Genomic DNA, 24,183 nt, shown 5'->3' on the forward strand with positions numbered 1-24,183 from the left:
CAGCGGATCGGCCGCGGATCCGCAGGGGATCGGTCGCGGATCCGCAGCGGATCGGCCGCGGATCCGCAGCGGATCGGCCGCGGATCCGCAGCGGATTGGTCGCGGATCCGCAGCGGATTGGCTGCTGCGAATTCGAAGAAGTTTTCCATCAGGTTTACAGTACCATGTACACCTAAGGAAAACCAAATCCGCTGTGCCCATGGTGCGGAAAATTCCGTGCAGAAACGCTGCGTTGTATTTTCCGCAGCATGTCAATTCTTTGTGCGGATTCCGCAGCGTTTTACACCTGTTCCTCAATAGGAATCCGCTAGTGAAATCTGCACAAAAAAACACTGGAAATCTGCTGTAAATCCGCAGGTAAAACGCAGTGCCTTTTACCAGCAGATTTTTAAAAAATCGTGCGGAAAAATCTCACACGAATCCGCAACGTGGGCACATAGCCTTAGGGTTAGGGTTGGAATTAGAGTTAGGGTTGGAATTAGGGCTAGGGTTTGAAATAGGGTTAAGATTAGGCTTGTGGTTAGGGTTACGGATAGGGTTAGGGGTGTGTTGGGGTTACAGTTGTGGTTAGGGTTGGGATTAGGGTTACGGTTGGGATTAGGGTTAGGATTAGGGTTAGGGTTGGAATTAGGGTTACGGGTGTGTTGCGGTTAGGGTTGTGGTTAGGGGTGTGTTGGGGTTAGGGTTGTGATTAGGGTTATGGCTACAGTTGGGATTAGGATTAGGGGTGTGTTGGGGTTAGTGTTGAAGTTAGAATTGAGGGGATTCCACTGTTTGGGCACATCAGGGGTCTCCAAACGCAACATGGCGCCACCATTGATTCCAGCCAATCTTGCGTTCAAAAAGTCAAATGGTGCTCCCGCCCTTCCAAGCCCCGACGTGCGCCCAAACAGTGGTTTACCCCCACATTTGGGGTACCAGCATACTCAGGACAAACTGGGAAACAACTGTTGGGGTCCAATTTCTCCTGTTACCCTTGCAAAAATAAAAAATTACTTGCTAAAACATAATTTTTGAGGAAAGAACAATTATTTTTTATTTTCACGGCTCTGCGTTATAAACTTCTGTGAAGCACTTGGGGGTTGAAAGTGCTCACCACACATCTAAATAAGTTCCTTCAGGGGTCTAGTTTCCAAAATGGGGTCGCTTGTGGGGTGTTTCTACTGTTTAGGCACATCAGGGGCTCTGCAAATGCAATGTGACGCCCGCAGACCATTCCATCAAAGTCTGCATTTCAAATGTCACTACTTCCCTTCCGAGCCCTGACGTGTGCCCAAACAGTGGTTTACCCCCACATATGGGGTATCAGCGCACTCACAACAAACTGGGCAACAAATATTGGGGTCCAAATTCTCCTGTTACCCTTGTGAAAATAAAAAATTGCTTGCTAAAACATCTTTTTTGAGGAAAGAAAAATGATTTTTTATTTTCACGGCTCTGCGTTGTAAACTTCTGTGAAGCACTTGGGGGTTGAACGTGCTCACCACACATCTAGATAAGTTCCTTGGGGGGTCTAGTTTCCAAAATGGGGTCACTTGTGGGGGGTTTCTACTGTTTAGGCATATCAGGGGCTCTGCAAACGTAACATGATGCCCGCAGAGCATTCCATCAAAGTCTGCATTTCAAAACGTCACTACTTCCCTTCCGAACCCCGACGTGTGCCAAATCAGTGGTTTACCCCCACATATGGGGTATCAGCGTACTCAGGAGAAACTGGACAACAACTTTTGGGGTCCAATTTCTCCTGTTACTCTTGCAAAAATAAAAAAATTCTGGGCTAAATAAATATTTTTGAGGAAAGGAAACACATTTTTTATTTTCACGGCTCTGCGTTATAAACTTCTGTGAAGCACTTGGGGGTTCAAAGTGCTCACTACACATCTAGATAAGTTCCCTTGGGGGTCTAGTTTCCGAAATGGAGTCAATTGTGGGGAGTTCCTACTGTTTAGGCACATCAGGGGCTCTGCAAACGCAACCTGACGCCCGAAGAGCATTCCATCAAAGTCTGCATTTCAAAACGTCACTACTTCCCTTCCGAACCCCGACGTGTGCCAAAACAGTGGTTTACCCCCCACATATGGGGTATCAGCATACTCAGGAGAAACTGGACAACAACTTTTGCGGTCCAATTTCTCCTGTTACCCTTGGGAAAATAAAAAATTGTGGGCTAAAAAATCATTTTTGAGAAAAGAAAAATTATTTTTTATTTTCATGGCTCTGCGTTATAAACTTCTGTGAAGCACTTGGGGGTTCAAAGTGCTCACCACACATCTAGATTAGTTCCTTGGGAGGTCTAGTTTCCAAAATGGGGTCACTTGTGCGGGAGCTCCAATGTTTAGGCACACAGGGGCTCTCCAAACGCGACATGGTGTCCGCTAATGATTGGAGCTAATTTTCCATTCAAAAAGCCAAATGGCGTGCCTTCCTTTCCGAGCCCTGCCGTGCGCCCAAACAGTGGTTTACCCCCACATATGGGGTATCATCGTACTCAGGACAAACTGGACAACAACATTTGGGGTCCAATTTCTCCTATTACCCTTGGGAAAATAAAAAATTCTGGGCTAAAAATCATTTTTGAGGAAAGAAAAATTATTTTTTTATTTTCACGGCTCTGCGTTATAAACTTCTGTGAAGCACCTGGGGGTTATAAGTGCTCACTATGCATCTAGATAAGTTCCTTGGGGGGTCTAGTTTCCAAAATGGGGTCACTTGTAGGGGAGCTCCAATGTTTAGGCACACAGGGGCTCTCCAAACGCGACATGGTGTCCGCTAACGATTGGAGCTAATTTTCCATTCAAAAAGTCAAATGGCACGCCTCCCCTTCCGAGCCTTGCCGTGCACCCAAACAGTGGTTTACCCCCACATATGAGGTATCGGCATACTCAGGAGAAATTGCCCAACAAATTTTAGGATCCATTTTATCCTGTTGCCCATGTGAAAATGAAAGAATAGAGGCTAAAAGAAATTTTGTGTGAAAAAAAAGTACTTTTTCATTTTTGCGGATCAATTTGTGAAGCACCTGGGGGTTTAAAGTGCTCACTATGCCTCTAGATGAGTTCCTTGGGGGGTCTAGTTTCCAAAATGGGGTCACTTGTGGAGGAGCTCCAATGTTTAGGCACACAGGGGCTTTCCAAACGCGACATGGTGTCCGCTAACGATGGAGATAATTTTTCATTCAAAAAGTCAAATGGCGCTCCTTCCCTTCCGAGCCTTACCATGTGCCCAAACAGTGGTTTACCCCCACATGTGAGGTATTGTTGTACTCAGGAGAAATTGCCCAACAAAATTTAGGATCCATTTTATCCTGTTGCCCATGTGAAAATGAAAAAATTGAGGCTAAAATAATTTTTTTGTGAAAAAAAAGTACTTTTTCATTTTTACGGATCAATTTGTGAAGCACCTGGGGGTTTAAAGTGCTCACTATGCTTCTAGATAAGTTCCTTGGGGGGTCTAGTTTCCAAAATGTGGTCACTTGTGGGGGAGCTCCAATGTTTAGGCACACGGGGGCTCTCCAAACGCGACATGGTGTCCGCTAAAGATTGGAGCCAATTTTTCATTCAAAAAGTCAAATGGCGCTCCTTCCCTTCCGAGCCCTGCCGTGCGCCCAAACAGTGGTTTACCCCCACATATGAGGTATCAGCGTACTCAGAACAAATTGGACAACAATGTCCCTGGTCCAGTTTCTCCTTTTACCCTTGGGAAAATAAAAAAATTGTTGCTAAAAGATCATTTTTGTGACTAAAAAGTTAAATGTTCATTTTTTACTTCCATGTTGCTTCTGCTGCTGTGAAACACCTGAAGGGTTAATAAACTTCTTGAATGTGGTTTTGAGCACCTTGAGGGGTGCAGTTTTTAGAATGGTGTCACTTTTGGGTATTTTCAGCCATATAGAACCCTCAAAATGACTTCAAATGTGAGGTGGTCCCTAAAAAAAATGGTTTTGTAAATTTTGTTGTAAAAATGAGAAATCACTGGTCAAATTTTAACCCTTATAACTTCCTAGCAAAAAAAAAAATTGTTTCCAAAATTGTGCTGATGTAAAGTAGACATGTGGGAAACGTTATTTATTAACTATTTTATGTCACATAACTCTCTGGTTTAACAGAATAAAAATTCAAAATGTGAAAATTGCGAAATTTTCAAAATTTTCGCCAAATTTCCGTTTTTTTCACAAATAAACTCAGAAATTATCGACCTAAATTTACCACTAACATGAAGCCCAATATGTCACGAAAAAACAATCTCAGAATCGCTAGGATCCGTTGAAGCGTTCCTGAGTTATTACCTCATAAAGGGACACTGGTCAGAATTGCAAAAAACGGCAAGGTCATTAAGGCCAAAATAGGCTGGGTCATGAAGGGGTTAAATATATATATCTATGGCTATTGTTGTAATATGCAAATGATTGTGGATTATGCCTATAAAAACACAACTGTTGGTAATACCCACTGCTTGAGAAAGGCTCAGTGTGAGCCGAAACGTCGCACAGAGATGTGGGTTTGAATAAACTACACACTTTTTTCACCTTGAAAAGGATTTAGAGTGCTGCCTTCTTTTTTCTAAATATATTTTACTATATACAGCTCTGGCAAAAATTAAGAGACCACTGCAATATTTTCAGTTTATCTGATTTTTCTCTTTATAGGTATATTTTTGAGTAAAATGTAAATTGTTCTTTTATTGTATTATCTACTGACAACATGTCTCCGAAGTTCCAAGCAATAAATTTTGTATTTATTTTCTGAAAATGAGAAATGGTCAAAATAGCAAAAAAGCATTGCTTGCAGACCTCAAATAATGCAAAAAAAAAAACAAACAAGATCATAATCATTTAGAAACAACAATACTAATGTTTTAACTCAGGAAGAGTTCAGAAATCAATATTTTGTGGAATAACCATGATTTTTAATCACAGCTTTCATGCGTCTTGGCATGCTTTCCACCAGTCTTTCACACTGCTTTTGGGTGACCTTATGCCACTCCTGATACACTCTAATAAAAAGGCAAAGGGAATTAAAGGAATAAATAGTAGTTGGGGGATCTCTGATGAAGAACAACTTACAATGGTGGGCAAGGCCGGCGTCAACACTAGGTGCACCCGGGCATGTGCTGGGGCTCTGAGCAGGTAGGGGGGCCCCTCACTTGCCATCAGGGACACCAGGGTGTTATGGTGGCCCGGTGCTTGTGACAATGCCCATGAGTGGGCCCTACACTTGCTCAGGGCTCTCGGAACTTGCAATACTTACCTCTTCCAGTTCCACCCCTTCCACGTCTCCTGACTGTGACGTTAAAGTCAGAGGGTGCAATGATGTGACTAGTGTGCACCCTCTGCCTGAGCAGTCACAGTGCAGAGAGCCAGAAGACAGCAATGTGGAGGAATCTGGAGCAGAGCAGGGGCCAGTGAGGAGAGGTGAGTATTTCATTTTTTTTTATTTTTTTTTAATGTTTGGAGCATCATATGGATCGCATCATACGCTGGAACATCATATATGGGGCCATTATATGGGACTCATTATACTGTATGGCATTCATCCTATACTGTTTGGAGCATTATATGGGGCCCATTATACTGCATGGATCAATATATGGGGCTCATTATACTGTATACAGTGAAGGAAATAATTATTTGATCCCTTGCTGATTTTGTAAGTTTGCCCACTAATAAAGATAAACAGTCTATAATTTTAAGGGTAGTGTAATTTTAACATTGAGAGATAGAATATCAAAAATAAAATCCAGAAAATCACATTGTATAAATTATATGATTTTATTTTCATTTTGCAGTGAGAAATAAGTATTTGATTCCTCTGGCAAACAAGACTTAATACTTGGCGGCAAAACTCTTGTTGGCAAGCACAGCAGTCACGTTTTTTGTAGTTGAATATGTTTGCACACGTCATGTCTTTGTCAGTTGGCAAACTTACAAAATCAGCAAGGGCTCAAATAATTATTTCCTTCACTGTATGTGGCTCAATATACTGTATGGAGCATTATATAGGGTCCATTATTCTGTATGGAGCAATGTATGGGGTTCATTATTCTGTATGGAGCACTATGTGGTGCCCAGAATACTATATGAAGCAATATATGGGGATCATTATTCTGGATGGAGCACTATGTAGTGCCCTTGATACCGTGTTGTGCATTATATGGGGCACATTATTCTGTATGGAGCACTATGTAGTGCCCATAATACTATATGGAGGACTATACTGTCCGGTGTCTGAGCTATTGTAGAATTTACAAATCGATATCACTCGTGTAATGAAAGAAGTGAAATCTTTGGTATTGGAACGCACCTATATTTCTGTGCCTCATGAAATGTGGTATGTGTTAAAGGGGCCCACTGAGAGTCTGTCGCCCGGGACCCACAAAAACCTGGAGCTGGCACTGATGGTGAGTATTTTGAATATTTCTGAGCACAACATTTCATGGGATGAAATGCGAGTATTGGGGAGGAGTTTGCCATTTTGTCCTTCTGCTAAAATTAATTTGTTTGAAACCTTTTTGGACCTGAATGAGCTCATCAGGAAAATTACAGTCACTAGGCATTATGAAATCAACAAAGGAAGTTTAAAGATAAACCAAAGGATGTGATAGGCTAGAAATTAGTGGATTGTGCAAGTCTAGAATATCTTTGCAATGGTGCTAATCACACTACACTAAAGAAAAAGTAATGTTTTATCCTGTGGATAGTAAAGGCCCAGGTATCAATATTTTTTATGATATGGTTTTGAATGATCTTAGGGATTTGGATAAAGACAATTGCATTCCGTCTTTGCTATTGAGTTGTAAAAAGTCTATTATCCATTAAATTAATTCTGCAAGTCTCTTGCTGGATTGGCATTCACTCACATATATGGTTTATCTACCACTACATTGGTCTATGTGCAAGGAAGAGAGGCTGACCTGGAAGATTGGGGTATGTGAATCTTTCTCCACACTACGAAGTAAGTGGAGCTTCAATCTTTCAACTCCCCATCTCCCAGTGTAGACTCCCTGTTGTCTTCGGCTGACGCTCCTTTTTTTGTTTGTTTTTTCTAATATCCGAGTCCATGTTTCCTGTAAAACAATGGACCTCAGGCCCAAAGAATAGTTGCCCAACAGTCCATGGACATAGTCCAGTTTCTTCAATTCTTTTGGGACAATGGGTTGTCAATTTGTCCCCATGGGTCCACATGAACAGAATCTCACTAGTTTCGAGACACGGACACAACGTGTCCAAATTCTTTGTACTCAAAGACCCATTGGCCATCAGATCAATAGCTCAACAAGCCAGGAGCACAATCCATACAGTCCCTCATCAGTCCTTTAAGACAAGGGTACAGTTCACAAAGTCCTGACCTGTCTCGAAGATAGGGTAGTCTGGTTTCTCCCCTCCCCCATTTTTTGGAAAATAGTCCTTTTAAATTGCACAATGCTGCCCTAGTGTCATACTCAGTCCTTTGGGGTATATTTTATGGAAAAACAAGAGGCAGAGTTCATGGGTAGATGGGTCAGAGTCCATTGGGCATGTGCACAGTCCATAGGGGCAAAAAGGGTTTGAGACCCTTAAGTGGTTCACAGTCCCTCCATCCAGCAGGGGGATACACAGCCATGCATAAAACAACTGTGAAGGGGGAATAACACAAAACTTCAGCCGTTTGGGGTTCCCGGAACATTCAGGGTCACCTGTCCTCAGGAATGTGGAACAGTTCCCTTCTCATTTCATAGTTAAATAGGTTGAAAAAAGACCTAGGTCCATTAAGTTCAACCTTTCTTCACCGACTGTTTTTTTTTTTCACTAAATATCCCTTTTCTTTTTTGTGCAACAAACACAACTTCAACTTGGTCAGAGTACAGCTTTTGTTTTCGTGCTAAAAGATGCATGTGGTGTTCTGCATAAACGGCTGAGTCATCAGCATGTTACCATCATATTTCTAAACTTTTCTTATGTTTGCGCTGTCCATTGTGTGCATAGGTGCTTTGACTAGCAAGAGTTAAAACTTTTTCTTCTAAGTTGCCAGCGCTGTTATCGCCATTAGGCCGGGGTCACACTTGCAAGTACAATGAAAGAAACTCACGCGAGTCTCTCGCATCAATACCCGGCACTGTCGCCGGCACCGGAGCATGTGGCTGCATGTATTTCTAAGCAGCTGAACGCTCTGTCCGAACGGTCGGCGGCAGTGCCGGGTAGGGTTGAGCGAAACGGGTCGATCATTTTCAAAAGTCGCCGACTTTTGGCTAAGTCGGCGTCTCATGAAACCCGATCCGACCCCTGTGCTTGTCGGCCATGCGGTACGCGACTTTCGCGCCAAAGTCGCGTTTCAATGACGCGAAAAGCGCCATTTCTCAGCCAATGAAGGTGAACGCAGAGTGTGGGCAGCGTGATGACATAGATCCTGGTCCCCACCATCTTAGAGAAGGGCATTGCAGTGATTGGCTTGCTGTCTGCGGCGTCACAGGGGCTATAAAGGGGCGTTCCCGCCGACCGCCATCTTACTGCTGCTGATCTGAGCTTAGGGACAGGTTGCTGCCGCTTCATCAGAAGCAGGGAGAGCGTTAGGCAGGGTCCACTAACCACCAAACCGCTTGTGCTGCAGCGATTTCCACTGTCCAACACCACCTTCGGTGTGCAGGGACTGTGGAAGCTATTTTTTTTTTTTTTTCCCCTCAGCGCTGTAGCTCATTGGGCTGCCCTAGAAGGCTCCGTGATAGCTGTATTGCTGTGTGTACGCCACTGTGGAAACCAACTGCTTTTTTCAAAGCACATATCCTCTTGTTCCTTCCTTTCTGCACAGCTATCTTTTCTGTTTTTCCACACTTTTTATTTAATTTGTGCATCAGTCCACTCCTATTGCTGCCTGCCATACCTGGCTTACATTACTGCAGGGAGATAGTAATTGTAGGACAGTTTTTTTTTTTTTTTTGTTTTTTTTTTTTGTGGGAGATTAAGATTGGCATTTCTGCTACAGTGCCATCCCTGTGTGTGCCATCTCTCACTGAGTGGGCCATAGAAAGCCTATTTATTTTTTCCGTGATTTGTGTTCTAAAATCTACCTCAACACAAAAACAGTACATCAATCAGTGGGAGAAAAATATTGGCCTCAGTCAGGGCTTGTGTGCCACTGCTGTGTGTGCTATCTCTCATTCAGTGGGCTATAGCAAGCCTATTTTTTTTTTTTTTTTTTAATATTATTTGGTTTCTAATTCTCCCTGAAAAAAAAAAAAAAAACCTAAAAAAACAGTGGGAGAATAATATTGCCCTTTCAGCTTGTGTGCCAGTCTTGACTCCTGGGTGTGCCACCTCTCTCCCTCTCATTCAGTGGGCCATAGAAAGCCTATTTATTTTTTTTTTTAAATATTATTGGGTTTCTAAAGTCTCCCTGAAAAAACAAAAAATACATAAAAAAACAGTGGGAGAGTAATATTGCCCTTTCAGCTTGTGTGCCAGTCTTGACTCCTGGGTGTGCCACCTCTCTCCCTTTCATTCAGTGGGCCATAGAAAGCCTATTTATTTTTTCCGTGATTTGTGTTCTAAAATCTACCTCAACACAAAAACACTACATCAATCAGTGGGAGAAAAATATTGGCCTCAGTCAGGGCTTGTGTGCCACTGCTGTGTGTGCTATCTCTCATTCAGTGGGCTATAGCAAGCCTATTTTTTTTTTTTTTTTAATATTATTTGGTTTCTAAAGTCTCCCTGAAAAAAAAAAAAAAACATAAAAAAACAGTGGGAGAGTAATATTGCCCTTTCAGCTTGTGTGCCAGTCTTGACTCCTGGGTGTGCCACCTCTCTCCCTTTCATTCAGTGGGCCATAGAAAGCCTATTTATTTTTTGGTTTTTTTAATATTATTTGGTTTCTAAAGTCTCCCTGAAAATAAAAAAAAAAAATACATAAAAAAACAGTGGGAGAGTAATATTGCCATTTCAGCTTGTGTGCCAGTCTTGACTCCTGGGTGTGCCACCTCTCTCCCTCTCATTCAGTGGGCCATAGAAAGCCTTGTTTTTTTGTTTTTTTTTTAATATTATTTGGTTTCTAAAGTCTCCCTGAAAATAAAAAAAAAAAACATAAAAAAACAGTGGGAGAGTAATATTGCCATTTCAGCTTGTGTGCCAGTCTTGACTCCTGGGTGTGCCACCTCTCTCTCTAATTGTGGGCCATAGAAAGCCTATTTATTTTTTGGTTTTTTTAATATTATTTGGTTTCTAAAGTCTCCCTGAAAATAAAAAAAAAAAATACATAAAAAAACAGTGGGAGAGTAATATTGCCATTTCAGCTTGTGTGCCAGTCTTGACTCCTGGGTGTGCCACCTCTGTCCCTCTCATTCAGTGGGCCATAGAAAGCCTTGTTTTTTTTTTTTTTTTTAAATATTATTTGGTTTCTAAAGTCTCCCTGAAAATAAAAAAAAAATACATAAAAAAACAGTGGGAGAGTAATATTGCCATTTCAGCTTGTGTGCCAGTCTTGACTCCTGGGTGTGCCACCTCTCTCTCTAATTGTGGGCCATAGAAAGCCTTTTTATTTTTTTCCTTCATTTGTGTTTTAAAATCAACCTCAACACAAAAACACTACATCAATCAGTGGGAGAAAAATATTGGCCTCAGTCAGGGCTTGTGTGCCACTCCTGTGCGTGCCATCTCTCATTCAGTGGGCCATAGAAAGCCTTGTTTTTTTGTTTTTTTTTTAAATATTATTTGGTTTCTAAAGTCTCACAGAGAAAAAAAAAAAAATAAATTAGGTGGGAGATTAATATTGACATTAGTGCTTGAGTGACAGTCCTGCGTGTGTGTCATCTCTGTGATTTGGTGTCACAGAAAACAGAGTGTGTAACATTGTGCCTGATTTTCCTTGTGGTCTCACCAACCTGTTAAGGGATATTGAAATCATACTGAAGTTATAGCTCACCGTGTAAGTTGTTTGACAGCAACAAATAAAGTTAGTTTGGTTACGATTTTTAAACAATGAGGAAGTCTGGTGCAAGAGGTCGTCGTGGGCGTTCATTGTCAGCTGGTAATGATGGTAGTGGTAGTGGAGCATCAGGTGGTCGTGGGGATAAAAATATTCCACCTAAGTCTGGAGCTGTGGAGCCAGTTTCGTCGTCAGGCTACACAAGGCCTCGAACGCTCTCTTTTCTGGGAGTAGGAAAACCGCTTTTAAAGGCTGAGCAGCAACAGCAAGTTTTGGCTTACATTGCAGACTCAGCCTCTAGCTCTTTTGCCTCCTCTTCCGAAACTGGTAAATGTAAAAGCAGCGCGTCGCTTGTGGATGTTCACGGTCAGGGACAAGTCGCTTCCTTGTCCTCCTCAGCAAAAACTACAACAAGAGAGAAGGATGCAGCAGGCGACACAACGGGTCACTCCATGGAGCTCTTTACACATACCGTCCCTGGCTTAGAAAGTGAAACATTTAACAGGCCATGCCCATTACAAGTAGATTCTGACATGGAGTGCACTGATGCACAGCCACAGCCAGAGTACTATGCTGCTCCTTTGACTCAGACCACCACATTGCCCTCTCAGGGTACAGATCCACAATCAGACCCTGATGAGACTATGTTGCCCCGCCACGAACGCTATACCACCGACCGACACAGTGACACAGACGAAGTTGCACACGAGCTCGAAGAGGAGGTAATAGATGACCCAGTTATTGACCCCGATTGGCAGCCATTGGGGGAACAGGGTGCAGGCGGCAGTAGTTCAGAAGCGGAGGTGGAGGAGGGGCCGCAGCAGGCATCAACATCGCAACAGGTTCCATCTGCCGGGCCCGTATCTGGCCCAAAACGCGTGTCAAAGCCAAAACCTGTTGGAGGACAGCGTGGCCATCCGGTTAAAGCTCAGTCTGCAATCCCTGAAAAGGGATCCGAGTCTAGGAAGAGTGCAGTCTGGCATTTTTTTAAACAACATCCAACTGATCAGCGCAAAGTCATCTGTCAAAAATGTTCAACTAGCTTAAGCAGAGGTCAGAATCTGAAAAGTCTAAATACTAGTTGCATGCATAGACACTTAACCGCCATGCATTTTCAAGCCTGGACTAACTACCAAACGTCCCTTAAGGTTGTAGCACCCTCGGCCAATGAAGCTAGTCAGCAACGCAACATCCCTTCCGTCACTGTAAGGCCACCATTTTCCGCACCACCGGCAGTATCTGTGCAGGTTTCTTTGCCAGCCAAAAGCAGTCAGGGTCAGGGAATCACCAGTTTAGTAGGAGGAAATATTGCATCTAGGGCACCGGCGGAAACAATACCGTCTCCAACCGTCTCTCAGTCTGCCATGTACACCGGCACACCCGAAAGTTCCACGATCTCCTGCTCTCCAGTCCAGCTCACCCTACATGAGACTCTGGTTAGAAAAAGGAAGTACTTATCCTCGCATCCGCGTACACAGGGTTTTAACGCCCACATAGCTAGACTAATCTCGTTAGAGATGATGCCCTACCGTTTAGTTGAAAGCGAAGCTTTTAAAGCCCTGATGGAGTACGCTGAACCACGATACGAGCTACCTAGTCGACACTTTTTTTCCAGAAAAGCCATCCCAGCCCTGCACCAGCATGTTAAACAGCGCATCGTCCATGCACTTAGGCAATCTGTGAGTACAAAGGTGCACCTGACTACAGATGCATGGACCAGTAGGCATGGCCAGGGACGTTATGTGTCCATCACGGCACACTGGGTGAATGTGGTGGATGCAGGGTCCACAGGCGACATCAATTTAGGGACAGTTGTGCCTAGCCCACGGTCTAGGAAACAGTTGGCTGTAGGCGTTCGCACCCCCTCCTCCTCCTCCTCGTCCTCCTGCAGAAGCTACAGCTCTTCCACAGAACGCAGTCGGCCAACCACTCCATCGGCAGATGACACTGTTGCACACCAGTTGTCCCATTATGGGCCAGCTACTGCCAAGCGTCAGCAGGCTGTATTGGCTATGAAGTGTTTGGGCGACAACAGACACACCGCGGAAGTTCTGTCCGAGTTCTTGCAACAAGAAACGCAGTCGTGGCTGGGCACAGTAGATCTTGAGGCAGGCAAGGTAGTGAGTGATAACGGAAGGAATTTCATGGCTGCCATCTCCCTTTCCCAACTGAAACACATTCTTTGCCTGGCTCACACCTTAAACCTGGTGGTGCAGTGCTTATTGAAAACTTATCCTGGGTTCTCCGACCTGCTCCTCAAAGTGCGTGCACTTTGCTCACATATCCGACGTTCGCCTGTACACGCCAGCCGTATGCAGACCTATCAGCGGTCTTTGAACCTTCCCCAGCATCGCCTAATCATAGACGTTGCAACAAGGTGGAACTCAACACTGCACATGCTTCAGAGACTGTGCGAACAGAGGCGTGCTGTTATTTATTTGTGGGAGGATACACGGGCAGGCAGTAGGATGGCAGACATGGAGTTGTCAGGTGTGCAGTGGTCGAAGATACAAGACATGTGTCAAGTCCTTCAGTGTTTTGAGGAATGCACACGGCTGGTTAGTGCAGACAACGCCGTAATAAGCATGAGCATCCCCCTAATGCGTCTGCTGATGCAAAGTTTGACGCACATAAAGGAGCAGGCGTCTGCACCAGAGGAAGAGGGAAGCCTTGATGACAGTCAGCCATTGTCTGGTCAGGGCAGTGTACAGGACGAGGTAGCGGGCGAAGAGGAGGTGGAGGACGAGGAGGATGATGGGGATGAGTATATTTTTAATGCGGAAACTTTCACGGGGGCACAGGAAATTGGTTGCGTGTCACGGCCGGGTTCTGGTTTTTTGAGGGACACAAGTGACGTAGATTTGCCTGCAACTGCCCCTCAACCAATCACAACCGGAGATTTGACAACTGGAACTTTGGCCCACATGGCGGATTATGCCTTACGTATCCTAAAAAGGGACACACGCATTACGAAAATGATGAACGATGACGATTACTGGTTGGCCTGCCTCCTTGATCCACGCTATAAAGGCAAATTGCAAAATATTATGCCACATGAGAACTTGGAACTAATATTAGCAACCAAACAATCAACTCTTGTTGACCGTTTGCTTCAGGCATTCCCAGCACACAGCGCACGTGATCGTTCTCACACAAGCTCCAGGGGGCAGCAGACTAGGAGTGTTAGGGGTGCACACATCAGAAGTGGCGTTGGACAGAGGGGTTTTCTGACCAGGTTGTGGAGTGATTTTGCTATGACCGCAGACAGGACAGGTACTGCTGCATCAATTGAAAGTGACAGGAGACAACATTTGTCCAGTATGGTTACTAACTATTTTTCATCCCTTATCGATGTTCTCCCTCAACCGTCATTCCCATTTGATTACTGGGCCTCCAAATTAGACACCTGGCCAGAATTGGCAGAATATGCATTGCAGGAGCTTGCTTGCCCGGCAGCAAGTGTCCTATCAGAAAGAGTATTCAGTGCTGCAGGTTCAATATTAACCGAAAAAAGGACTCGTCTGGCTACCCAAAATGTTGACGATCTAACATTCATTAAAATGAACCACAACTGGATTTCGAAATCTTTTGCCCCACCTTGCCCGGCCGACACCTAGCTTTCCTATGAAAAGCTCTTGCCTGTGAATTACTTTTCTAATGTCTAATTTGCTGCAGCTGATTGTACAGCATACGACATGTTTACACCTCCCTAAATGGCAAAACTCCCCACACGGGGCCGTGGTATCGCGACTTGGCGCAAGCACCCGTGAGACTGCTGTTTGTCTGAAGAGGTGGGTGTGCTCGCTTTTGGTTGACGGCATTGCTACTGGGTCCCTCATAGTACAATGTAGTGTCTCTGGCGGTGGTGGTGCGCACCCAACGTCAGACACACCGTTGTAACATGAGGGGCCCTGGGGCGGTCCCGCCGGCCTCAAGAGAGTTCCCCCCTACCCCAGCTCAAAATGTGCTCTACCACGTGCAAAATTATGTCGCACAGCTCCACCAATCTTTAGTCTATTCGCTGACATCATTCAATGTCTGGCACTGACAATACAAATTTGTAGACATCTATGATGCAACTTAAAGTAGTCTGTGTCTGTGTCCTATATTGGCACCATTAAATAGTTACTGCCAAATTACAATGTCAGAAACTCAGTAGATGAGCCCACCCCTGTACCTAAGTATGCCACCTTTTTTTTTTGTTTTGGTTGTTTTGCGAGACATTAACATCTATTTATATTTTGGGAGTACTGGGACAGACACTCCTTGCACTACTCCTCCACTCACCACCAAGCTGCCTGTGTATCCATGTAACCGCTGTAAAACTGCCATGAGCCTATTGTTTGTTATTTTAGGCCTTTGATAGCCTGTCTGCGGTCCCTACTTTAAATACTCCTCCACTGACCACCAAGCTGCCTGCCCGTGTATCCATGTAACCGCTGTGAAACTGCCATGAGCCTATTGTTTGTTATGTTAGGCCTTTGATAGCCTGTCTGCGGTCCCTACTTTAAATACTCCTCCACTGACCAGACCACTGCTGCCCGTGTACCCCTGGAACCAATTATAAAGTGCCTACAGCCAGCCCATTTTCTTATGTTAGGCCTTTGATAGCCTGTCTGCGGTCCCTACTTTAAATACTCCTCCACTCACCACCAAGCTGCCTGCCCGTGTATCCATGTAACCGCTGTGAAACTGCCATCATGAGCCTATTGTTTGTTATGTTAGGCCTTTGATAGCCTGTCTGCGGTCCCTACTTTAAATACTCCTCCACTGACCAGACCACTGCTGCCCGTGTACCCCTGGAACCAATTATAAAGTGCCTACAGCCAGCCCATTTTCTTATGTTAGGCCTTTGAAGCCTGTCTGCGGTCCCTACTTTAAATACTCCTCCACTCACCACCACCAAGCTGCCTGCCCGTGTATCCATGTAACCGCTGTGAAACTGCCATGAGCCTATTGTTTGTTATTTTAGGCCTTTGATAGCCTGTGTGCGGTCCCTACTTTAAATACTCCTCCACTCACCACCAAGCTGCCTGCCCGTGTATCCATGTAACCGCTGTGAAACTGCCATGAGCCTATTGTTTGTTATTTTAGGCCTTTGATAGCCTGTGTGCGGTCCCTACTTTAAATACTCCTCCACTCACCACCAAGCTGCCTGCCCGTGTATCCATGTAACCGCTGTGAAACTGCCATGAGCCTATTGTTTGTTATGTTAGGCCTTTGATAGCCTGTCTGCGGTCCCTACTTTAAATACTCCTCCACTGACCAGACCACTGCTGCCCGTGTACCCCTGGAACCAATTATAAAGTGCCTACAGCCAGCCCATTTTCTTATGTTAGGCCTTTGAAGCCTGTCTGCGGTCCCTACTTTAAATACTCCTCCACTGACCAGACCACTGCTGCCCGTGTACCCCTGGAACCAATTATAAAGTGCCTACAGCCAGCCCATTTTCTTATGTTAGGCCTTTGAAGCCTGTCTGCGGTCCCTACTTTAAATACTCCTCCACTCACCACCACCAAGCTGCCTGCCCGTGTATCCATGTAACCGCTGTGAAACTGCCATGAGCCTATTGTTTGTTATTTTAGGCCTTTGATAGCCTGTCTGCGGTCCCTACTTTAAATACTCCTCCACTCACCACCAAGCTGCCTGCCCGTGTATCCATGTAACCGCTGTGAAACTGCCATCATGAGCCTATTGTTTGTTATGTTAGGCCTTTGATAGCCTGTCTGCGGTCCCTACTTTAAATACTCCTCCACTGACCAGACCACTGCTGCCCGTGTACCCCTGGAACCAATTATAAAGTGCCTACAGCCAGCCCATTTTCTTATGTTAGGCCTTTGATAGCCTGTCTGCGGTCCCTACTTTAAATACTCCTCCACTCACCACCAAGCTGCCTGCCCGTGTATCCATGTAACCGCTGTGAAACTGCCATCATGAGCCTATTGTTTGTTATGTTAGGCCTTTGATAGCCTGTCTGCGGTCCCTACTTTAAATACTCCTCCACTGACCAGACCACTGCTGCCCGTGTACCCCTGGAACCAATTATAAAGTGCCTACAGCCAGCCCATTTTCTTATGTTAGGCCTTTGAAGCCTGTCTGCGGTCCCTACTTTAAATACTCCTCCACTCACCACCACCAAGCTGCCTGCCCGTGTATCCATGTAACCGCTGTGAAACTGCCATGAGCCTATTGTTTGTTATTTTAGGCCTTTGATAGCCTGTGTGCGGTCCCTACTTTAAATACTCCTCCACTCACCACCAAGCTGCCTGCCCGTGTATCCATGTAACCGCTGTGAAACTGCCATGAGCCTATTGTTTGTTATTTTAGGCCTTTGATAGCCTGTGTGCGGTCCCTACTTTAAATACTCCTCCACTCACCACCAAGCTGCCTGCCCGTGTATCCATGTAACCGCTGTGAAACTGCCATGAGCCTATTGTTTGTTATGTTAGGCCTTTGATAGCCTGTCTGCGGTCCCTACTTTAAATACTCCTCCACTGACCAGACCACTGCTGCCCGTGTACCCCTGGAACCAATTATAAAGTGCCTACAGCCAGCCCATTTTCTTATGTTAGGCCTTTGAAGCCTGTCTGCGGTCCCTACTTTAAATACTCCTCCACTGACCAGACCACTGCTGCCCGTGTACCCCTGGAACCAATTATAAAGTGCCTACAGCCAGCCCATTTTCTTATGTTAGGCCTTTGAAGCCTGTCTGCGGTCCCTACTTTAAATACTCCTCCACTCACCACCACCAAGCTGCCTGCCCGTGTATCCATGTAACCGCTGTGAAACTGCCATGAGCCTATTGTTTGTTATTTTAGGCCTTTGATAGCCTGTCTGCGGTCCCTACTTTAAATACTCCTCCACTCACCACCAAGCTGCCTGCCCGTGTATCCATGTAACCGCTGTGAAACTGCCATCATGAGCCTATTGTTTGTTATGTTAGGCCTTTGATAGCCTGTCTGCGGTCCCTACTTTAAATACTCCTCCACTGACCAGACCACTGCTGCCCGTGTACCCCTGGAACCAATTATAAAGTGCCTACAGCCAGCCCATTTTCTTATGTTAGGCCTTTGAAGCCTGTCTGCGGTCCCTACTTTAAATACTCCTCCACTGACCAGACCACTGCTGCCCGTGTACCCCTGGAACCAATTATAAAGTGCCTACAGCCAGCCCATTTTCTTATGTTAGGCCTTTGAAGCCTGTCTGCGGTCCCTACTTTAAATACTCCTCCACTCACCACCACCAAGCTGCCTGCCCGTGTATCCATGTAACCGCTGTGAAACTGCCATGAGCCTATTGTTTGTTATTTTAGGCCTTTGATAGCCTGTCTGCGGTCCCTACTTTAAATACTCCTCCACTCACCACCAAGCTGCCTGCCCGTGTATCCATGTAACCGCTGTGAAACTGCCATCATGAGCCTATTGTTTGTTATGTTAGGCCTTTGATAGCCTGTCTGCGGTCCCTACTTTAAATACTCCTCCACTGACCAGACCACTGCTGCCCGTGTACCCCTGGAACCAATTATAAAGTGCCTACAGCCAGCCCATTTTCTTATGTTAGGCCTTTGAAGCCTGTCTGCGGTCCCTACTTTAAATACTCCTCCACTGACCAGACCACTGCTGCCCGTGTACCCCTGGAACCAATTATAAAGTGCCTACAGCCAGCCCATTTTCTTATGTTAGGCCTTTGAAGCCTGTCTGCGGTCCCTACTTTAAATACTCCTCCACTCAGTCACCACCACCAAGCTGCCTGCCCGTCTATCCATGTAACCGCTGTAAAACTGCAATGAGCCTATTGTTTGTTATTTTAGGCCTTTGATAGCCTGTCTGCGGCCCCTACTTGCAATACTCCTCCACTGACCACAATGCTGCCTGGAGTGCCTGCCTGTGTATCCATGTAACCGATGTAAAACTGCCATGACTGCCTACTGTTTGTTATTTTAGGCCTTTGATAGCCTGTCTGCAGCCCCTACTTGCAATACTCCTCCACTGACCACACCAATGCTGCCCGTGTACCCCTGGAACCTATTTAAAAGTTCATAGAGCCTAGTTATATATTTTATTTACTATTAATAAGGCCATGATGGACTACGCTGTACCACGCTACAAGCTAACCAGTCGACACTTCTTTTGCGAGAAAAGCCATCCCAACCCTCCACCAGCATGTAGAAGACCGCATTGTCCATGCACTCTGGCAATCTGTGAGTACAAAGGTGCACCTGACAACAGACGCATGGACCTGTAGGCATGGCCACGGAAGATTACGTGTCCATTACGGCGCAATGGGTTAATGTGGTGGATGCATGGTCCACAGGGGACAGCCTACTAAGTCTGTCTGCAGTCCCTAATTCAAATTGTGCTCCACTGTCTAAATCGGAACTTCCACCTTCTGGCTTTCGGCCTATAGTATCAGAAATTAAACTGCATTTGGCCTTCAACTTTGGTTAGGGCCTACTAACGGCTTCTGCCCCTCCCTGGTGTTGCCCTCAACTAAATAAAGCTGAGCTTCAACCTTCTGCTCCAAATTACCATTTTGAAAAATGCAATAGGCTTTTCAGGCCTACTAAAGGAGTCTGTCTGTGTGCCCCTCCCTGGTGTTGTCCTCAACTAAATAAAGCTGAGCTTCAACCTTCCGGCTCTCATTATGTGGTTTTAAAAAAAAAAAAGGTGGTTAGGGCCTACTAACGGCTTCTGCCCCTCCCTGGTGTTGTCCTCAACTAAATAAAGCTGAGCTTCAACCTTCCGGCTCTCATTATGTGGTTTTAAAAAAAAAAAAGGTGGTTAGGGCCTACTAACGGCTTCTGCCCCTCCCTGGTGTTGTCCTCAACTAAATAAAGCTGAGCTTCAACCTTCCGGCTCTCATTATGTGGTTTTAAAAAAAAAAAAGGTGGTTAGGGCCTACTAACGGCTTCTGCCCCTCCCTGGTGTTGTCCTCAACTAAATAAAGCTGAGCTTCAACCTTCCGGCTCTCATTATGTGGTTTTAAAAAAAAAAAAGGTGGTTAGGGCCTACTAACGGCTTCTGCCCCTCCCTGGTGTTGTCCTCAACTAAATAAAGCTGAGCTTCAACCTTCCGGCTCTCATTATGTGGTTTTAAAAAAAAAAATGGTGGTTAGGGCCTACTAACGGCTTCTGCCCCTCCCTGGTGTTGTCCTCAACTAAATAAAGCTGAGCTTCAACCTTCCGGCTCTCATTATGTGGTTTTAAAAAAAAAAAAGGTGGTTAGGGCCTACTAACGGCTTCTGCCCCTCCCTGGTGTTGTCCTCAACTAAATAAAGCTGAGCTTCAACCTTCCGGCTCTCATTATGTGGTTTTAAAAAAAAAAATGGTGGTTAGGGCCTACTAACGGCTTCTGCCCCTCCCTGGTGTTGTCCTCAACTAAATAAAGCTGAGCTTCAACCTTCCGGCTCTCATTATGTGGTTTTAAAAAAAAAAATGGTGGTTAGGGCCTACTAACGGCTTCTGCCCCTCCCTGGTGTTGTCCTCAACTAAATAAAGCTGAGCTTCAACCTTCCGGCTCTCATTATGTGGTTTTAAAAAAAAAAAGGTGGTTAGGGCCTACTAACGGTTTCTGCCCCTCCCTGGTGTTGTCCTCAACTAAATAAAGCTGAGCTTCAACCTTCCGGCTCTCATTATGTGGTTTAAAAAAAAAAAAATGGTGGTTAGGGCCTACTAACGGCTTCTGCCCCTCCCTGGTGTTGTCCTCAACTAAATAAAGCTGAGCTTCAACCTTCCGGCTCTCATTAAGTGGTTTTAAAAAAAAAATGGTGGTTAGGGCCTACTAACGGCTTCTGCCCCTCCCTGGTGTTGCCCTCAACTAAATAAAGCTGAGCTTCAACCTTCTGCTCCAAATTACCATTTTAAAAAATGCAATAGGCTTTTCCGGCCTACTAAAGGTGTCTGCCCCTCCCTGGTGTTGTCCTCAACTGAACAAAGCTGAGCTTCCACATTCTGGCTTTCGCCCTATACTATCAGATATTAAACTGCATTTGGCCTACTAGTGTGGTTAGGCCCTTGAAACAGTGTCTGCTGCTCTTGGGTTTGCTACTCCACTGAACAAAGCAATGCCGCCTGTTTAGTCCTGTTACCAATTTTGAACTGCATGTAGCCTACTTTATTCTTTGGCCCTGTATCTGTTTCCTCCTCATCCTGCCCATTGCCCAGCCACTGCTAAATGAGTCTGCTGGTACATTGACCGAGACCACTACATTCCCCTTGTACTCTACACAGCCAGAATCTGTCCCTGCTGAAAGTAAGGTTCCCCTTCCCGCATGTTATACCACCTTACACAGGGACAAAGAGGAAGGTGCAGATGAAAGTGCAGGTTCCTTCATCAGGTGGGGGGGCATACTCGTTGGCGACGTCACTGGCACAGGGCCCCTCAGAGTACGCAAAAGTGTCGCTGCTGGTGGGAGGCGCCCCCGCCATGCAAACACACCGCCGTACTTTGAGGGGCCCTGTGCCAGTGGCAATGCGAACGAGTGGGCCCCCCCCCTGCTTGCTCAGGATCACAGCACTTGCAACTTTTAAATAATTACCTTTCCCTGCAACACCGCCGTGACGTAGTCCGCATTTCCTGGGCCCACGAAAAACTTGAGCCGGCCCTACTCCCCCCACAACTTTTGCCAAATGACCCCCAATTCCCTATGCCCAACTATTATTATAAAGTTAATTAAGATTGACAAGCTTCAGAAACAAGAATGGATGTTTTTGGCATTAAAATGGGCACTGTAGGTGTTTTCCTGGCCTCCACTCACTGCCGACTATGCTTCCCCATTGACTTGCATTGGGTTTCGTGTTTCGGTCGATCCCCGACTTTTAGCGATAATCGGCCGACTGCACTCGACTCGACTCTGGACAAAATCGGGTTTCCCAAAACCCTACTCGATCTTAAAAAAATGAAAGTCGCTCAACCCTAGTGCCGGGTATTGAGGTGAGAGACTCGTGCGAATTTCTCACATTGCACTCACAAGTGTGACCCGGCCTTAGGCTTTGTAAGCATAAGCTATGTACTTTGTCTTGATGCATGAGCTGTCTCCATGCTTTATTGTGAAAGCACACGCATGTCTATCATATACTCTTTTCCCTTTGGCACATGCGCTGTTGCGCTTTGCTTTGCTGCACACATGCACTCAAAGGAGCCGTATTATGCGATCTCCAGGACTTGGTCCACAGTGCGCATGCGCACCCCTGAATACCATCAAGCATCTTGCACGCATGCGTGATTATTACGGACGCAATCATTCCAGGTCACCTACACACCTGCTGCCTCAGTAATTATTCATGTTTATTCGTGATGAGCGAGTGTACTCATTGCTCGGGTTTTTATGACTACTCGGAGATTTAGTTTTCATTGCGGTAGCTGAATGATTTACAGCTATTAGCCAGGCTGAGTACATGTGGGGGTTGTCTGGTTGCTAGGGAATCCTCACATGTAATCAAGCTGGCTAACAGATGTAAATCATTCAGCTGCCATGATGAAAACTAAATCTCCGAGTAGTCATAAATACTCGGATGTCACCCAAATGTGCTCGGGAAAACCCGAGCAACGAGTACACTCGCTCATCACTAATGTTTATTCTTTTATGTATAGGGTAGACATCATTCCTTGCCGCTATCTCTCCTGAGGAAGCCACGCTTAGTATCTATAAGCATGGGGCTCTCTTCTCCCTGCACCATGCTTGTACTGGGTTCTCTTATATTCCAACCAACAGGTTGTATATAGCCCTGCTATTTCTGTGACCTGCTTATTTCATAACAGCCTTTCTTTATTCCATGCTTTAGGCTGCCTTTTCATGCACTTCTCTATGACATAATGATTTTCTTTTCTTTTTTCTTTTGGTGCATCTGCATATGTTCTTGAATATAGTTACCATTTGTAATTTCTGATATTCCCATCTATACCTTGTCATACATTTTCCACAATTATGCGCCCATCTGATGTTTTAGTCAATACATAGCAGGTTCTTCATCACTTGATCAAGTACGCACAGCGGAGGAGGATAGTCAGTCTTTACATGGGCTTTCATTCATTGCACATTAACACTTTGGCTTTTCAAATGTTTTTAATTGTTGCTGGTTCTTTTTCTTAATAAACTTAATTGCATTATATTTTGGTGATCCTTACCATTTTATACACACTTCTTTTTTCTTTTCTTGTTTTCTGGAGGCAGGAAGGGACGCCAAGCAGGGTCAAAGCCAAGAGGTCACATCAGGAACAAAATCGAAAAACTAGAGGATAGTCAAATTTTATGCTGACATCAGAAAACAAGAGAAATCAGGAAAATAACACAAGAAATGTTTAGCACAAGCCAGGTAGCAAAGCTAATCGACTGGCAGTCAAAGTCAGAGACCCAGGTGTTTAAATAGCAACCAGCACCACTCAGGGCTATCAGAAAGTAGCAATCAAAACCAGACAATTAACCCCATAGTTCCCAGATCCCATGGCACCAAAAGTCCCAGTAATAAAAAAGGACTGATAATGTCAAGCATCACCCACAACAAAGGCCTAGCAGCTGATGCAGAACCCAGCACAGATGTTACGGTTTGCTATCTGTTTTTGGATGGACAAAAAAAGTTATGCAGACTGTATTTTTGAACATTCTAAAAAATGGATAGCAGATGGGAAGGGGCAAAAGGAAGACATTTTTTCAATTTTCCGTTCCCATTCAAGTGAATGGATCTTGTACTGGACCATGTTATTTCCATATGTATTATCCCAAAGTTGATTCAAGGATGGAAATAGCTAGTGAACATATAAACCAGAAGATCACAAGTAGCCCTGTCACAAAGTTGCATTAGGAATCATGAGTGTCAAAACACACCTCTGCCTCCAAGGTGCCAGCAACAAAACCCTGCCCCAGATTGTTGCCTACTATATATTCCTACCAGGAATATCTGCAACAGAGCTGGAAGAGCTTTATCTTTTATTGTGGGATAGCCAGAACTGAACATCTGAAATGCTGCTATATAACTAAATAAAACATATTTTTTCTTGAAATGTTACCTATGACCCTACATATTACTGTGCAGCTATTTGACACTGGAAGTGGAAATAAATCTCGTCTCTAGATAATGCACCTCTAATCTGTAATGGACACTTTGGATGTTCTCATCTCATTACACAAGTATCCCATTTACATCTGTTTTACCCAGTTAAACATTTGAATGCTTTCTGCAATGGAAGATTGAGGTTACAGGCAACTAAGAATAGCGCAATATTGATCTAAACTGTTCCTTCAGGACAGGATTTGTTACAGAGTCACGATCAGCAGAACTTTAGTGAAGGACGAT

The 24,183-nt window shown here is 44.9% G+C and overlaps 1 long non-coding RNA gene across 1 annotated transcript in view; it reads right to left on the reverse strand.

Moving 5' to 3' along the window:
• The window catches only part of LOC143781166 (uncharacterized), a 28,399-nt gene extending 5,326 nt beyond the window's left edge, over window positions 1–23,073 (reverse strand). The window contains exon 1 of the long non-coding RNA XR_013216597.1: window positions 23,018–23,073. This is a non-coding gene — a long non-coding RNA (uncharacterized LOC143781166). The remainder of the gene's footprint in view (window positions 1–23,017) is intronic.
• Between the last annotated feature and the right edge of the window lie 1,110 nt (window positions 23,074–24,183).

The sequence above is a fragment of the Ranitomeya variabilis genome, chromosome 6 (assembly GCF_051348905.1).
Source record: "Ranitomeya variabilis isolate aRanVar5 chromosome 6, aRanVar5.hap1, whole genome shotgun sequence".
Lineage (NCBI taxonomy): Eukaryota > Metazoa > Chordata > Amphibia > Anura > Dendrobatidae > Ranitomeya > Ranitomeya variabilis.